Genomic DNA, 16,516 nt, shown 5'->3' on the forward strand with positions numbered 1-16,516 from the left:
TCACCAAATATTTTCCTCAGTATTTATTAAAGAAATCAAAATCTCTTTCCACCCATCATAAGTTCTAATATTTCATCTTAACACTTCAAAGAGCATTTTATTTTAGCTTAATCTAATTTAATTCAACAAAATTGCATCTAAAGGCAATATAAAGTTACAATTTGTCAAATAATAAAAATGGCCTTTAAATTTTACAATAATTTGACCTTTTGGTTTGTGCATTTCAATTAAACTTTCCTCGTAATCCAAATTTGTTGAGGGAGTTTTGAAACAGCAAAGATCCCATGACTTGCTGCAGCTGAGCAAACCAAGCTACCAGGACAACTATGAGAAGTTCCCATGACAGTGTTCCCACATCGCCCAATTGAGGAATTTAGAAAAATATTGCTCCCAGTAGTTGGCTTCAAGGACGGGATCTATGTGACTGCTAATCACAAGGGGGCTGTTTTCTTGCAGGTGGGGTTGTTTTCTTGCTGATGTTTGTCTGAGTGCTTTTGACCAATAATCTTGTGTGAGACACTATCCGCCCCTGTTAAATAAAAGGGGAGAGCATGATCTGACCATACTGGTGTCTGTCGTGTTTTCAGACATTCTTCCTGCAAGAAATGGCACCCGAATAGGCTGAGACCCGGCGATACACGGAGAGACGCTGAGAGACCTGAGAGACCTGAGACGCAGAGAGACACAGAGAGACTAGGAACAGAGACGCGGTAACATGCGGGACGCGGAGATACTCAGAACACAGGCCCGGACAGATGCGGACAGATGCGGTGAGACACGGAGAAGTGTCATGGTGAGACGCAGAGAAGTGAAGTATCACGGTGAGACTCGGAATAGTGATGTGGTAAGACGCAGGACATCTGGGGCTGAGTTGCTTTGGGAGATCGAAGGTGTCACTGAAGATGGCAGATGAGCGCCGCTGTGAGGAGAGTTGGCAAACAGCAGAGGGGTAAGAGGGGTGGAGATCACGACCCTGCAGCTCACCTGATGTAACCATGGAGGAGGAAGCAGCTATCCAGCTTCTCTCTAGTATTCTCTCTAAGAGAGGTGTATCTTCAAGTGTAAAAAAGATCAAATCCTTGGTTCATTGGGCTCATAAGGAGGGTTTTCTGAAGGAAGTCCCTCTTACTGTTTAGCCCAGATGAGTGGCGGCACGTAGGAGATTACTTACGGGATAAAGCCATCTCAAGGGGAAAGCTAGATAAAGATGTAAGTGGGACGTGGCACACAGTGATTAATGTGCTCTGCGGTATGAAACCGAACAGCAGATGGTATTGGCGGCGGAGCAACCTTTGTCAGTACTGTCTGGGACTGACAGAACACTGAGTACAAAACCTGAGACCTCAGGAACGCGGCTGGCACGATCCTTTTAGTTGGTTCCTGCACCCACCCTGGTTCGGGGTATGACCTCTTCAATAAAGGAATCAGCGGCAGAAATAACTAAGGGACTATCGGAGCAGAGTGCTGATGGGGAGTGGGGGTTGTCCTCCCTACCCCCTGCACCAGAAAATCTTGATGAAGCTGCGCTGTCAGCATCTGTGCCACTGCCAGGCAGCAATAAATCCACTTGGGATGGTTCGCCAATGAGAGGTGCAGCAGCAGCTTGCGAAAATCGACCTTCAGTGGAGGAGCTGTTCCAAGAATTGCTAGAGAAATTGGAGAACTTAAAAATTACGGATTCGGAGGAGCTTCCTCTGTTGTCTGCCCGACTGGAGCAGACTCCCTCATTATCTGTTGCTACAACACCGCTGGCACCAAGGAGGGACAGGTGCTCCGATATCATACGTGATGCCATCATAGAAGGGCATAGGCATGCTACATCCTTGGCCTGCCCTATTCTTATCGACCCTGTGCAACGCACCGGGTCATGGCAGACGCATGATTGGAAGCTTTTACAACAAGCTCGAAAAACAGTTACAGACTACGGTTTACAATCCCAGGTGGCTCGACAGAGAATTCAATGGATTTTCCAGGCAGACCTAATGTGTCCATTTGACTGTCAAAACTTGGAGTGCTTATTGTTAACTCCTTCCCAATTGTTATTGTTTGAAAGGGAATGCTTGCGGTTAGCACAGGGGGAAGCGGGCCGACTGCATCAACCATGGGACCCTCTGTATGGGATTACTGCAGAGATGTTAATGGGGATGGGTCCTTATCTCAATACCCAGGTTCAGTTGCAGTTCCCTGCAATTATTCACCAAACAGCTGCGCAGCTCACACTGAGGGCTCTTCTTAGTCTCCCAGTGGAAAAGAAAGCATCTCCATTCGCATCAGTAGAACAGGCCCCTGGGGAACCATATGCTAAATTTATCAATCGGTTGTGGGCAGCAATTCCTGATCATCCTGATCTAACAGTGGAGTCTAAAAGCAGTATGTTTAACATGCTTGTGTTTGATAATTCAAACCCAAAAAATCAAAACATCTTAGTTACACTGCCGAGAACGGTACTGGTAGAGGACATGTTGGAAAGGGTACAGAGAGCTGATCAGTCCAGGCAACCAGATGTGGTGGCACAGGCTGTAAAGGACTGTCAGAGATTTGCTTTTATGGTACCCTCCATTAAGAAACAGGCCCTGTCAAAGCACTATGAATGGCTAGTGCTGCCACAGGGGATGAAGAATTCCCCTACATTATGTCAATTATATGTGGCCTGGGCATTACAACCAATTCGGACAGCGTGGTGTGACATAATTATTTACCATTACATGGATAACATTCAGTTTTGTAAGCCAGAATGCTTCCAGGATTCTGATTTAAACTTTATTCAGGATACATTGGAAGCAAAAGGGTTGAAGATAGCCCCAGAGAAGGTTCAATGGAAACAGCCATGGCTATACTTGGGATGGAACATATCAGACTCTACTATTCGTCCCCAGAAAGGTGATATAACTATGGTGTTACATAATTTGATAAATGTACAAATGTTCCTGGGTAATATTCAGTGTGGTCGCCACATTGTAAGGATTACTAGTGATGACTTATCTATATTACTACCTTTATTGTGGGGCAGGAGTGCAGAGCCGCAGATTACACTAAAAAATAACCAACAGCAGGATCTTTCACAAGTAGCTTCTAAGGTTGCAGCTGGCGCTGCTTGTAAACATATAGCAGAAGTTACACTCTCCTTAATGGTAAGCAATCATGTGTCTCATCCATTTGCGGTGATTGGTCAGTGGCAAAAAGAAAAGGGGGAGAGTAAGGGATGGCAAAGACAGAAACAGTATCAGGAGAATGCCACTGACACTAACAGCACTGGGAATAGCATTGGCATAAACGAAACAGGTGATAGCAAGGGTGGAATGATGGGGCAACATTTTCGAGTTCTGGAATGGATTTTCCTACCGATTCAGCCAAAAACGAGTGTTCAGACATGGGCAGAAGCTATCGCAGAGTTAGTACGTGAGGGTTGCTCTCGGAGTATTGAGATCAGCAGGCAGGAATCAGGAGATATTAGTCTGCCGATGACTCAGGATCATTTGGACTGGTGTTTACAGAAATCCATACCACTACGAGAAGTTGTGTTAGGTTACCCAGGATTGGCACATTCCCGAACTCCAAAGGGGCCTCTCTGGCAAGTTATAAGATCATATAAATGGCAGGTAGTACAACGGCTTTCATCCCGACCAGTGGTGGGTCGCACTGTATACACTGATGCAGGTGCAGCAAAGAAGAAGGCTGTGTGTGTGTGGTACGAGAACGGAAGTTGGGAGAAATACATAATTCCAGGGGAGACGGGATTCATTACAAACATTGGCATTGTCTGCAGTTCTTTGGGCTTGTCAGTGCTGGGTGCATGAGCCGATTAATATCGTCTCCGACTCTCTGTATGTTGTCAACGTGGTAAAACGGATAGAGGATGCCTTGATACGGGACACTAAGAGGGACAGATTGTTGTCATTATTTCTGCAGCTGTGAGATGCCATTCAGGGGAGAAATGCACCTTACTGTGTTATCCATATACGTAGTCATCAACTCTCAATTGGGTTAGCAGAAGGTAATCCACAAGCAGACAAGTTGGCGAGTATAGTCACAGAGGGGCCTGAGAGTGATTTTGCACATGCGCAAGTGTCGCACGAAATGTTCCATCAGAATGCAAAGGGTCATTGGAGAATGCTTGGATTTACTTGGACAGAGGCGAAAGGAATAGTAAGAGTGTGCCCTTCCGAGAAGCAAGCCCATGCCACGACAGAGATACTTGAGGAGATGTTACCAGATCAAAATAGTCTGCGACATGCGCTCTTACAGCATCAAGCTGCTATTGACTTCTTGCTCTTGGCTCAAGGGCATGGGTGTGAGGACTTTGAGGGAATGTGCTGTTTGAACCTTTCTGATCATAGTGAGTCAATTCACAAATCCATTACTTTCCTGAAAGAGCACATGAGAAAGATTCAATATGGTATCAATCCTTTCGATCAATGTCTCACTGATTTGTTTGGAACGATGCATAGGTGGCTGCTGGGATTAGTCAAAGAGGGATTAAGGATTCTGTTTGTTGTGGTGTTAATCATCATTGCGTGTTGTATTGTAATAAATGTGGCTAAAAGGTTACTTGCAAAACTGTTACATCGGGCTTGGTTTGCTCAAAAAAAAAAGAGGGAATTGTTGAGGGATTTTTGAAACAGCAAGGATCTCATGGCTTGCTGCAGCTGAGAAAACCAAGCTACCAGGACGACTATGAGAAGCTCCCATGACAGTGTTCCCATATCGCCCGAGTGAGGAATTTAGAAAAATATTGTTGCCAGCAGCTGGCTTCAAGGACGGGATCTACGTGACTGCTAATCACAAGGGGGTTGTTTTCTTGCAGGTGGGGTTGTTTCCTTGCTGTTGTTTGTCTGAGTGCTTTTGACCAATAATCTTGTGTGAGACGCTGTCCGCCCCTGTTAAATTTTCTATAAAAGTCAGGCTATTTGCGAAATAAAGGGAGAGCATGATCTGACCATACTGGTGTCTGTCGTGTTTTTGGCCTTTCTTCCTGCAACAAAAATTGTATAACGTACCATGTGTGCATTTGGCCTTGTATGGAGTTATCCAGCTGCATTCCTGCTGCCTCTTTCCATCTAGCTGTTGGCCTTTCTTGTCCCTGAGTCTCATCCTACTTACATTAACGAAGGTTGGGATTTTTTTCTGTTTAATACAGAGAAGTCTACTAAGCATCTTGCAAAACATGGATTCAGAAATGAAACCAGGTGCAATTGTATGATGTTGCAAATGTGTCTGGCTTTGAAAAAGAGATCAGTGTACTGAACTGGGAAAAAAAAAAAAAAAAAAAAGTATTGTTAAACACATCAAAAACTCTGGGCTACTTCTTTGCAAATTGGCCTATGGACCCTGAATCAGTAGCTGTTAATCATTTCAATTACCTTATTGAACACCAGGAGAGCCCTAGAATAGAGGTATAATCAAGAGTAGCTATTGTAGTCAGTAGCTTAGTAGCTATTATGGTTTTAACTATGGGAAGGCATCATACTATATCATCATTTAAAAGCATGTTTCTTATATTTCAGGATCACATCTTAGCCGTTCTCTTCTGAAGCAGAGTGTATGGACAATAAAAGGAACTTCACGGTCTCAAATGCAGAGTATTTCCAACATACTAATGCCCTGAATGATGAAAGGAAGGAGGGCAGCTGAAGGTAGCTACCCCTATCCTCAACACAGACCGGATACAACTTCTATCACAGAATCCCAGAATCACACGGAATCGTCTAGGTTGGAAGAGACCTCCAACATCACCTAGTCCAACCTCTGACCAGTCCTCCACTAAACCATATCACTAAGCTCTACTTCTAAACGTCTTCTAAAGACCTCCAGGGATGGTGACTCCACCACTTCCCTGGGCAGCCCATTCCAATGCCTAACAACACTTTTGGTAAAGTTCTTCCTAATATCCAACCTAAACCTCCCCTGGCGCAACTTCAGCCCATTCCCCCTCGTCCTGTCACCAGGCACGTGGGAGAACAGACCAACCCCCACCTCACTACAGCTTTCATTAATGTACTTATAAAGAGCGATAAGGTCACCCCTGAGTCTCTTCTTCTCCTGGATGAACAATCCCAGCTCCCTCAGCCGCTCCTCATAAGACTTGTTCTTCAGACCCCTCACCAGCTTCGTTGTCCTTCTCTGGACTCACTCGAGCACCTCGATGTCCTTCTTGTAGCGACGGGCCCAAAACTGAACACAGTACTCGAGGTGCGGCCTCACCAGAGCCCAGTACAGGGGGACGATCACTTCCCTAGACCTGCTGGCCACACTGCTTCCTATACAAGCCAGGATGCTGTTGGCCTTCTTGGCCACATGAGCACACTTCTGGCTCATATTCAGCCAACTATCCACCAATACTCCCAGGTCCTTCTCTGCCAGGCAGCTTTCCAACCACTCATCTCCCAGCCTGTAGCTCTGCTTGGGGTTGTTGCGCCCCAGGTGCAGGACCCGGCACTTGGCCTTGTTGAACTTCATACAGTTGACCTCAGCCCATCGGTCCAGCCTATCCAGATCCTCCTGCAGAGCCTTCCTACACTCGAGAAGATCGACACACGCACCTAGCTTGGTGTCATCTGCAAACTTACTGAGGGTGCACTCAATGCCCTCCTCCAGATCATCGATGAAGATATTAAAGAGGATCGGCCCCAGCACCGAGCCCTGGGGAATGCCACTAGTGACTGGCCTCCAACTGGATTTGACTCCATTTACCACGACTCTTTGTGCCCGGCTATCCAGACAGTATTTAACCCAACGAAGCGTGCGCCAGTCCAAGCCAAGAGCAGCCAGTTTCTTGAGGAGAATGCTGTGGGAGACGGTGTCAAAAGCCTTGCTGAAGTCAAGGTAGACCACATCCACAGCCTTTCCCTCATCCACCCAGCGCGTCACTTTGTCATAGAAGGAGATCAGGTTCGTCAAGCAGGACCTGCCTTTCATAAACCCATGCTGACTGGGCCTGATCGCCTGCTTGCCCTGCAAGTGCTGCGTGATGACTCTCAAGATAATCTGCTCCATGAGCTTCCCTGGCACTGAGGTCAAACTGACAGGCCTGTAGTTTCCCGGGTCAGTCCTCCGGCCCTTCTTGTAGATGGGCAGCACATTTGCTAGCTGCCAGTCGACTGGGACCTCCCCTGATTGCCAGGACTGTTGATAAATGATGGAAAGTGGCTTGGCCAGCTCCTCTGCAAGTTTTCTTAGCACCCTTGTGTGGATCTCATCTGACCCCATCGACTGCTGTTCTGTGCTGGCTCGTCTTTGGAGGGGACACCACCCTCGTATGGTGTCACCACCCCCATCACATCTGGCACCACAATTTCCAGCCTTTCCCCAGCTTTGTATGTGACTTTGATAATACTAAGAAACTTTGCAGGGCCTGGACCAGCCACTAGTCAGTGTTAATTCAGTGCCTAATTGCATAGGGGAGCCCCATACCTGACTGGCCCATAGGCACTGGTGTGATTAACATGACTAATAATATGTGTTCTGTAGAGAAACAGCTGAAAGTAGTTCCCGAAGCTTGAAGCCTTGAACTTCTTTTGCAGCTTTAAATGTACTTTTAGACTCAGTGGCTTAAAACAACTCATTCTGTGATCAACAGAACTAACGAAGCCTGGTTTTCTCTGGCTTTGTGTCTGGTGGCTAGACTGTGCTGTGTCAGGGAAGGTGCAAGCTGTGATCCTCTGGCTGAGATGTTCAATACCACTTTCTCCTTCGTGAGTTCTTTTGTGTTTGGTAAGAGTCTGCAGTCTGCCTTTAATGGCCGTGTGCATAGAGTGTTTCTCTGTTTCTCAGATGCCTCTTCTCTGACTCTTATAGTAATTTAATATCCTTGACACCTCCAACCTTCTGCTAAATTTAATTGAAATAAGCTAATCAGGCTAATCAGTCTGCAAAGTGAGACGAAAAGACAGATAGGCAGAGGCACACATGCTCTTTGACCATGATAAGCCTCATTTCCTTCAAAAACCAGGGTAGAAAGGAGGAAAAACTGTGATGCTTTTGACTTAATTTTCCTTTTTTTTTTTGTTTTTTTTTTTTTGTTTTTTTTTGTTTTGTTTTGTTTCTCCCATGGCAAAGTAACCCTAGCATCAAAACCAGAGCAACCCTCAAGTCAGACATGGGGAGAAAGAAAGGAGCAGGGTGTTCCAGGAAAAAAAAAAAAAAAAAAAAAAAAAAAAAAAAGGTAAAGGAATTTTGTTCTAGTCTCATTTTTAATTGCAGTAGAAATCAAGCTCCTGAGCTTTCACGGAAAAAAGCCTTACTTTTTTAAGGGAAAAAGAGAAGATGAAGGAGAAGATGGGAGAGAGGAGGGGTAGAAAGAAAAAAAAAAAGCTAAGTGACTGTGAGATCAGCTCAGGATCACCATTAGAATGCAGAGTGTTCCAGAGTAATTACAAAACAGCTGTAATGGAAAATTGGTAGTCAAACCCATTTTCCACCAAGTAGAATGGTGAATGGGCTCCATTATGTTCCTAATTCTCATTAACTTAATTTGCATAGGAAACAATGAAGGAATACCTAATGAGTTAGACTCAGCTAGCAGCAGATCAACACTCCTGTAAACAGGGGTTCCACCCATAATTACAGGACATGTGGCAAAGCCACAAAGTTTCTCCTCTTACATAGGGGAGATAGAAAGGTTGGCCTTGCTGTTGTTTTTTATTTAAAGGCTGGAAATGTGGTGCCTTCAGAGGTGGGAATTTGTGGCTGTTTGTAGGTTGGGGAGGGAGGGTGTCGCATTAAGGGGTGTAGCTGATTAACCGTTACAGGTCCAGTCAGATTCAGGGTACTGAACTACCACGATCACAGATTCACCAATAATGTATCACATCCTTCCTCTAGTCGTGTTCAGTGAGAACTGTCACGGCTAGGAACAATGCAATCTAGTGCAATTTATTACAGCAACAGGTACACAGGTTCTTTGGATTGACGGCAATAATTTACTGTCTGCAAAAGCAAGCTAGCATGCATGAAATACACAGGTGCACAGCCTGGAAATTAGCACGTTAAAAAGCACAAAGATTCTATAGAGATTTCTAAGTTTCCGTGGACACACAGTATAACCAAGTGTTCAAGTCTCACCCAAAGGCATCCCAATGGGGGGGAAAGAGTCTGTCAACTGATCCCAGGAGTCAGGATGTATGGTATCTTCCCTGACATTCCCTTTTTCTTAAGCCAATTTATATTATTTTCTATCTTTTAGGTGGAGCTTGAGTGACTCTAGACAAGCATAGCTTAGTTATGATTGGTGAAAAGTTTTCCCGTCTCCGTTTAAAGGAATAGGCTCCGAGAAATTCAGAGCACGTGCTCAGTGAGGGGTGGTCGCACCTTGGAGGCGGGTAGCTTTTTGTATGGAGGTGTGTTTTGGTATTATAATGATATTATAATGAGCAAAAGTACACTAGGGTACAGCATTTGTCAAAACATGACAGGTCCTTGGCTCAGGGTAGCAAAAAGTGCAGCTTATTGCTTATCGGTCTCGGTGTGCACAAGAACAATTGAGTCCCCACCTGTTCACAGAGCCTAGCCGTGGTGTCTCCACTCCACTCTATGCTCTGTACTGTTACTTAGAGTCAGCACACCAGGTTCCCTTAGCGCGATAGCATCTAAAGTTGGGAGCCTAGGGAACACTCAGGTAATGCAGCTATGCCCTACCCTGAAAACCTCTTCAATGTTGTACTTTTTTTTAAAATGTTGTACTGGGTCTGGCTGGAATGTTAACTTTCCCGGCAGCAGCCCATACAGTGCCGTACTCTGTACTTGTAGCTGGAACAGCAGTGTTATCACACCAGTGTTGTGTCTACTGCTGAGCAGCAGTGGAACAGCATTGGGCCTTTCTCTAACCCTCCTAGGGGGTGGGCAAAAAAGTGAGGAGAGAAACATCACTAGGGCAGCTGACCTAAACCAATCAAAGGGATATTCCATACCATGTGGTGTCACACTCAGCAATAAAAGGTGGAAACAGGAAGAAGAGGGGAGGGGTGGGCTCTCGTTGAGAAGACGTCGGTCCTCCTCTCGAACACCGGCTGCGTGCGTTGAGGCCTTGCTTCGAGGACGTGGTCAATCATCGCTCATTTGTGGGAAGTAGAGAGTAATTTCTTTCCTCTGCACTTCCATATAGCTTTCATTTATTTTGTTTGTTTGTTTTCCTCCCTTCTTTTTATTTTTTCCTTTTCCCCTCCCTTTTCCCCTTTCCCTTTTTATTTCCCCTTAGTTAAATTGTTTAGTTCATGGTAGTCTTTATTTAATTATTATAATTATTTCCCTTTAATTAAATTATCCTTATCTCAACCCGTGAGTTGTTCTTTGCTTTACTTCTCCCCCTCCTCATCTAAAGGAGGGGGAGTGAGAGAGCGGTTGTGGGGTTTAGCTGCCCAGCACGGTAAAACCACCACAGTCCTTTTTGGCGCCCAACGTGGGGCTCGAAGGGTTGAGATAACAATAGAATTTATTAAACGCATACAACTAACACACTTGCTTGCTAGTAACCATGTTCCTTGCCCTGTTAATAATAATGGCTTTGTTCATATGTCATGCAATTCGTGTCATATTCTCCTTTCTCCTATATATCCGATCCGACAAAGTGCTACAATCTGTGTTCACTTTTTTTAATTCGTTGTGCTGCCAAGCACTGACCTTGAGTTTAATCTGGAATTCAGGCTCTGCGCTGTTATCATTTGGGTCCCATGGAAGCTATCTTTCAGAGAATATTCAGAACTACACTGCCTTCCTTTTCTCATCTGGACACCAGTTTATTAATAATATCAGGAATGATACCTTTCCCTTCTTTCACAGTGGGCTAATTACAACAGTTTGGGAGTATTTTGAAGATCCATCTGTAACCCATGTATTGCTATTTCTAATTCTGAATAACAGGTTTCATTTTCTCTCTAAGATTAGTCGATTGTTTAGAAAACTTATTTGGGAATCTGTCCCGAAACAGTCTCGTGGTGAGGGGCACGGTGTGTGGGATGATGTTAGCAGATACCTGTCACGAGTGTCTCCTCCAATAGTTTTGAACTTCACCCCTGAGCAAGTGCTAAATCCTAAAAACTTGGTAGAATGTTTGAGAGTTGTATGTCCTGATCCTGATAATGCCGGAGAACAACAGCTTGCAGCATTGTGCTGGGTCCTGGTTTATTCTTATCAAACACTGTTTAACATCATCCAGCAACTTGAAGAGAGGGAGGAAGTCTCTGAATCTGATGACCAAGTAACATGCTGTGGCTGACCCAGAGGACCAACCAACTATGGTATCAGTCGCCCCCATAGTCAAGTCAAAACAATGGAAACGGAGATCAGCTCGTTTAGTAAGGGAAGAAGCCTCTCCTAAGAAGGAGGGAGAAGGGGAAATGGCAGGCACCTCTAAAGCAGAGCCATCACAAAAACAGCAGGAAGAAGAGACGGAAATCATAAAGGAATCAGAAACCACTAGATCCTTATCCCTGAGTGAGATGCGAGAAATATGAAAGGATTATGGTCGACGCCCAGGTGAACACATCCTCACTTGGCTGCTCCGATGCTGGGATGCTGGGGCCAATAGCATACAATTAGAAGGCAATGAAGCCAAGCAGCTGGGATCCCTCTCTAGAGAAAGGGTAATCGACAAAGTAATCAGGAGAGGAGCACAGGCCCTCAGCCTCTGGAGACGACTCCTGGCAGCTATCAAAGAAAGATATCCCCATAAGGAAGATATTGTATATCACATAGGCAAGTGGACCACTGTGGATAAAGGTCTCCAGCATCTGCGGGAATTAGCTGTGCGGGAGATGATTTATAGTGATTTGGACAATGCCCAGACACCTCAAGACCCCGATGAAGTCCAGTGCACAACATCCATGTGGCGTAAATTTGTGCGGAGTGCACCATCAGCACATGCCAGTACCCTGGCAGCAATTCACTGGGACGAGGGGATGGGACCAACAATGTATGATGTGTCCTGCCAGCTTCAACAATATGAAGACAATCTCTCTGCTCCGCTACAGTCCTGTGTCTCAGCTGTGGAGAAACTGTCTAAAGGACTTGACAAGCTCGTGGAGAAAGTATATTCCCCCTCATCTAGACAGAGTGATACTTCAGCCACTAAGAATCAGCATTTGCCTGCTCAAGAGAGAGAGTACCCAAGACATACACCACGTGGCACCTTGTGGTTTTATCTGCGTGACCAGGGGGAAGATATGAGGAAATGGGATGGTGTACCTACTTCAACCCTAGCTGCTCGGGTAATTGAACTGAAAGGAAATACAGCAGCAAGAAGAGGGGCTCCTAAGAGAAATGCTGCTCCAGTTTCTATTGGGCAGTACCCCAGAGGCAGTAGAAGAGCTGATGTTATTCTTGACCACGATGAAGGGACCTCTACCTCTCATTTGCCAGAATTTGTGCATTTGCAAGAATTAAGTGGCAGACGCTCCAACCAGGACTAGAGGGGCCCTGCCTCTGGCCAGGTAGAGGAGAGGGATAACTGGATTTATTGGACTGTGTGGATCCGATGGCCTGGAACATCAGAACCACAAGAATACAAAGCTCTAGTGGACACTGGCGCACAATGTACCTTAATGCCATCAGGCTACCAAGGGACAGAACTCACCTGTATCTCTGGAGTGACAGGGGGATCCCAACAACTATCTGTACTGGAAGCTGAAGTGAGTCTAACTGGGAATGAGTGGCAAAAGCATCCCATTGTGACTGGCCCAGAGGCTCCGTGTATCCTTGGTATTGACTATCTCAAGAGAGGGTACTTCAAGGATCCAAAAGGATACTGGTGGGCTTTTGGCATAGCTGCTTTGAGCACAGAGAAGATTAGGCAGCTGTCTACCCTGCCTGGCCTTTCAGAAGACCCTTCTGTTGTAGGATTGCTGAAGGTTGAAGAACAACAGGTACCAATTGCTACTACAACAGTGCACCGACGGCAATATCGCACCAACCGAGACTCCCTGATTCCCATCCATGAGTTGGTTCACCATCTGGAGAGTAAGGGAGTAATCAGCAAGACTCGCTCACCCTTTAATAGTCCTATATGGCCAGTACAAAAGTCTAATGGCGAGTGGAGGCTAACAGTGGACTATCGAGGCCTGAATGAAGTCACGCCACCACTGAGTGCTGCAGTGCCGGACATGCTAGAACTTCAGTACGAACTAGAGTCAAAGGCAGCCAAGTGGTACGCCACAATTGATATTGCTAATGCATTTTTCTCCATCCCTTTGGCAGCAGCATGCAGGCCGCAGTTTGCCTTCACTTGGAGGGGCATCCAATACACCTGGAATCGGCTGCCCCAGGGGTGGAAACACAGCCCTACCATTTGCCATGGACTGATCCAGTCTGCACTGGAGCAAGGGGGAGCTCCTGAGCACCTTCAGTACATTGACGACATCCTCGTGTGGGGCAACACAGCAGAAGAAGTTTTTGAGAAAGGGAAGAAAATAATCCAAATTCTCCTGAAAGCTGGTTTTGCCATTAAAAAAAGCAAGGTCAAGGGGCCTACACAGGAAATCCAGTTCCTGGGGGTAAAATGGCAGGATGGACGTCGCCATATTCCAATGGATGTGATCAATAAAATAACAGCAATGTCTCCGCCAACTAGCAAAAAGGAAACGCAAGCTTTCCTAGGCCTCGTGGGATTCTGGAGAATGCATGTGCCAGGCTATAGTCAGCTTGTGAGTCCTCTATATCGAGTGACTCGAAAGAGAAACTATTTTGAGTGGGGCCCTGAGCAACAACAGGCATTTGAACAAATCAAACAAGAAATAGCTCGTGCAGTAGCCCTTGGGCCTGTCCGTACTGGACCAGCTGTGCAAAATATACTGTACACTTCAGCTGGGGAGCATGGGCTCACCTGGAGCCTTTGGCAGAAAACCCCAGAAGAAACTCGAGGTCGACCTCTGGGCTTCTTGAGTCGGGGCTATCGAGGATCAGAAGCCAATTACACCCCAAGTGAAAAAGAAATACTCACAGCATATGAGGGTGTTCGAGCTGCTTCAGAAGTTGTGGGTACAGAGGCACAGCTCCTCTTGGCACCGCGGCTACCTGTGTTACATTGGATGTTCAAAGAGAAAATTCCCACTACACACCATGCAACTGATGCTACATGGAGTAAGTGGATAGCGTTAATTACACAGCAGGCTCGAATGGGAAAACCCAATCGCCCAGGAATCCTGGAAGAGATTATGGACTGGCCGGAAGGCAGAGATTTCGGAGTGCCAACAGAAGAGGTAACCCGTGCTGAAGAGGCACCACCATACAATGAGTTGCCAGAAGACAGAAAGCAGTATGCGTTGTTTACTGATGGATCCTGCCGTGTGATAGGGAGCCATCGGAAATGGAAAGCTGCTGTGTGGAATCCCATACGACGAGTTGTGGAAGCCATGGAAGGGGAAGGTGAGTCGAGTCAGTATGCAGAAGTAAAAGCCATACAACTAGCCCTAGATATCGCCGAAAGAGAAAATTGGCCAGTATTGTATCTTTATACTGACTCATGGATGGTGGCAAATGCTCTGTGGGGGTGGCTGCAGCAATGGAAAGAGAGCAACTGGCAGCGCAGAGGTAAGCCTATCTGGGCTGCTACCCTGTGGCAAGATATTGCTGCCCGGGTAGAAAACCTGGATGTTAAAGTACGTCATGTAGATGCCCACATGCCCAAGAGTCGCGCTACTGAAGAATATCAGAACAACAAAGAAGTGGATCGAGCTTCGAAAATTGAAGTGGCTCAGGTGGACCTAGACTGGGAACGTAAGGGTGAGCTGTTTGTAGCTCGATGGGCCCATGAAACATCAGGACATCTGGGGAGGGATGCCACTTACAGATGGGCTCGTGATCGAGGGGTGGACTTGACCATTGAGGCCATCACACAGGTTACCCATGAGTGTGAGACCTGTGCTGCAATCAAGAAAGCCATGAAGGTAAAATCTCCCTGGAACAGGGGGAGATGGTTAGGGTTTCAATATGGTGAGGCCTGGCAAATTGACTATATCGGACCACTCCCAAAAACTTGCCAAGGCAAACGGTACATACTCACCATGGTAGAAGCAACTACTGGGTGGCTGGAAACATATCCTGTAAACCATGCCACAGCCCGAAACACTATCTTGGGCCTGGAAAGACAAGTATTGTGGCGTCATGGTACACCAGAGAGAATTGAGTCTGACAATGGGAGTCATTTCCGAAACAATCTTGTTACCTCCTGGGCAAAGAGGCATGGTATTGAGTGGGTGTACCACATCCCTTACCACCCACAAGCCTCTGGGAAGGTTGAGAGGTACAATGGACTGTTAAAGACTATGTTACGAGCATTAGGTGCTGGGACGTGGAAACAATGGGACACAAATCTACCAGAAGCCACTTGGCTAGTTAACAATAGGGGGTCTGACAGCCGTGCTGGTCCTGCCGAAACAAAACCCCTACACACTGTGAAAGGAGCTAAGGTTCCCGTAGTGCATATAGGAAGGTGGATGGGGAAGGCAGTGTGGGTTGCTCCTGCCTCGGGAAAAGGCAAACCCACTCGTGGGATTGTCTTCGCCCAAGGACCAGGGTATACCTGGTGGGTCATGCAAAAGAATGGGGATATCAAGTGTGTGCCTCAAGGAGATTTGACATTGAGAGAAAACTAATCTATAATCTAAGTTATATGTTGTAGGAAGATGCTGTAGGATCAACGACAGGTCAACTTTGCAAGGAGCCAGGCAGTGCAACAAGGACTTGAGCTAAGCTGGTGCTGGTGTCCAGACATCCAACTCCGCCTGCCTTGAGTGGCCACTTTGGCAGATGAAGACCTAATCATCAACAGTTCTTATGAACATTTTCCAAGAAAGACCTATGGAATGAAAAGATACACCTGCCTATTAATCCTGCCCTGTTAAATCCTTGTCCTGTTAAAGGACAAGGGATAATGATGAGAATGCTTGTATGCTAAAGTATGGGGATCTGAGTGTGACACAAATGTTATGGAATAAGGGGTGGAGGTTGTACTGGGTCTGGCTGGAATGTTAACTTTCCCGGCAGCAGCCCATACAGTGCCGTACTCTGTACTTGTAGCTGGAACAGCAGTGTTATCACACCAGTGTTGTGTCTACTGCTGAGCAGCAGTGGAACAGCATTGGGCCTTTCTCTAACCCTCCTAGGGGGTGGGCAAAAAAGTGAGGAGAGAAACATCACTAGGGCAGCTGACCTAAACCAATCAAAGGGATATTCCATACCATGTGGTGTCACACTCAGCAATAAAAGGTGGAAACAGGAAGAAGAGGGGAGGGGTGGGCTCTCGTTGGGAAGACGTCGGTCCTCCTCTCGAACACCGGCTGCGTGTGTTGAGGCCTTGCTTCGAGGACGTTGTCAATCATCGCTCATTTGTGGGAAGTAGAGAGTAATTTCTTTCCTCTGCACTTCCATATAGCTTTCATTTATTTTGTTTGTTTGTTTTCCTCCCTTTTTCCCCTTTCCCTTTTATTTCCCCTTAGTTAAATTGTTTAGTTCATGGTAGTCTTTATTTAATTATTATAATTATTTCCCTTAAATTAAATTATCCTTATCTCAACCCGTGAGTTGTTCT

The 16,516-nt window shown here is 46.1% G+C and overlaps 1 protein-coding gene across 1 annotated transcript in view; it reads left to right on the forward strand.

The window, feature by feature from the left end:
* The window catches only part of LOC311426492 (uncharacterized protein), a gene marked incomplete at its 3' end in the record, with an annotated part of 206,305 nt that overhangs the window by 166,602 nt on the left and 23,187 nt on the right, over window positions 1–16,516 (forward strand). The window lies entirely within an intron of this gene.

The sequence above is a fragment of the Aythya ferina genome, assembly GCF_964211825.1.
Source record: "Aythya ferina genome assembly, chromosome: W".
In the NCBI taxonomy this organism is placed as follows: Eukaryota; Metazoa; Chordata; class Aves; order Anseriformes; family Anatidae; genus Aythya; species Aythya ferina.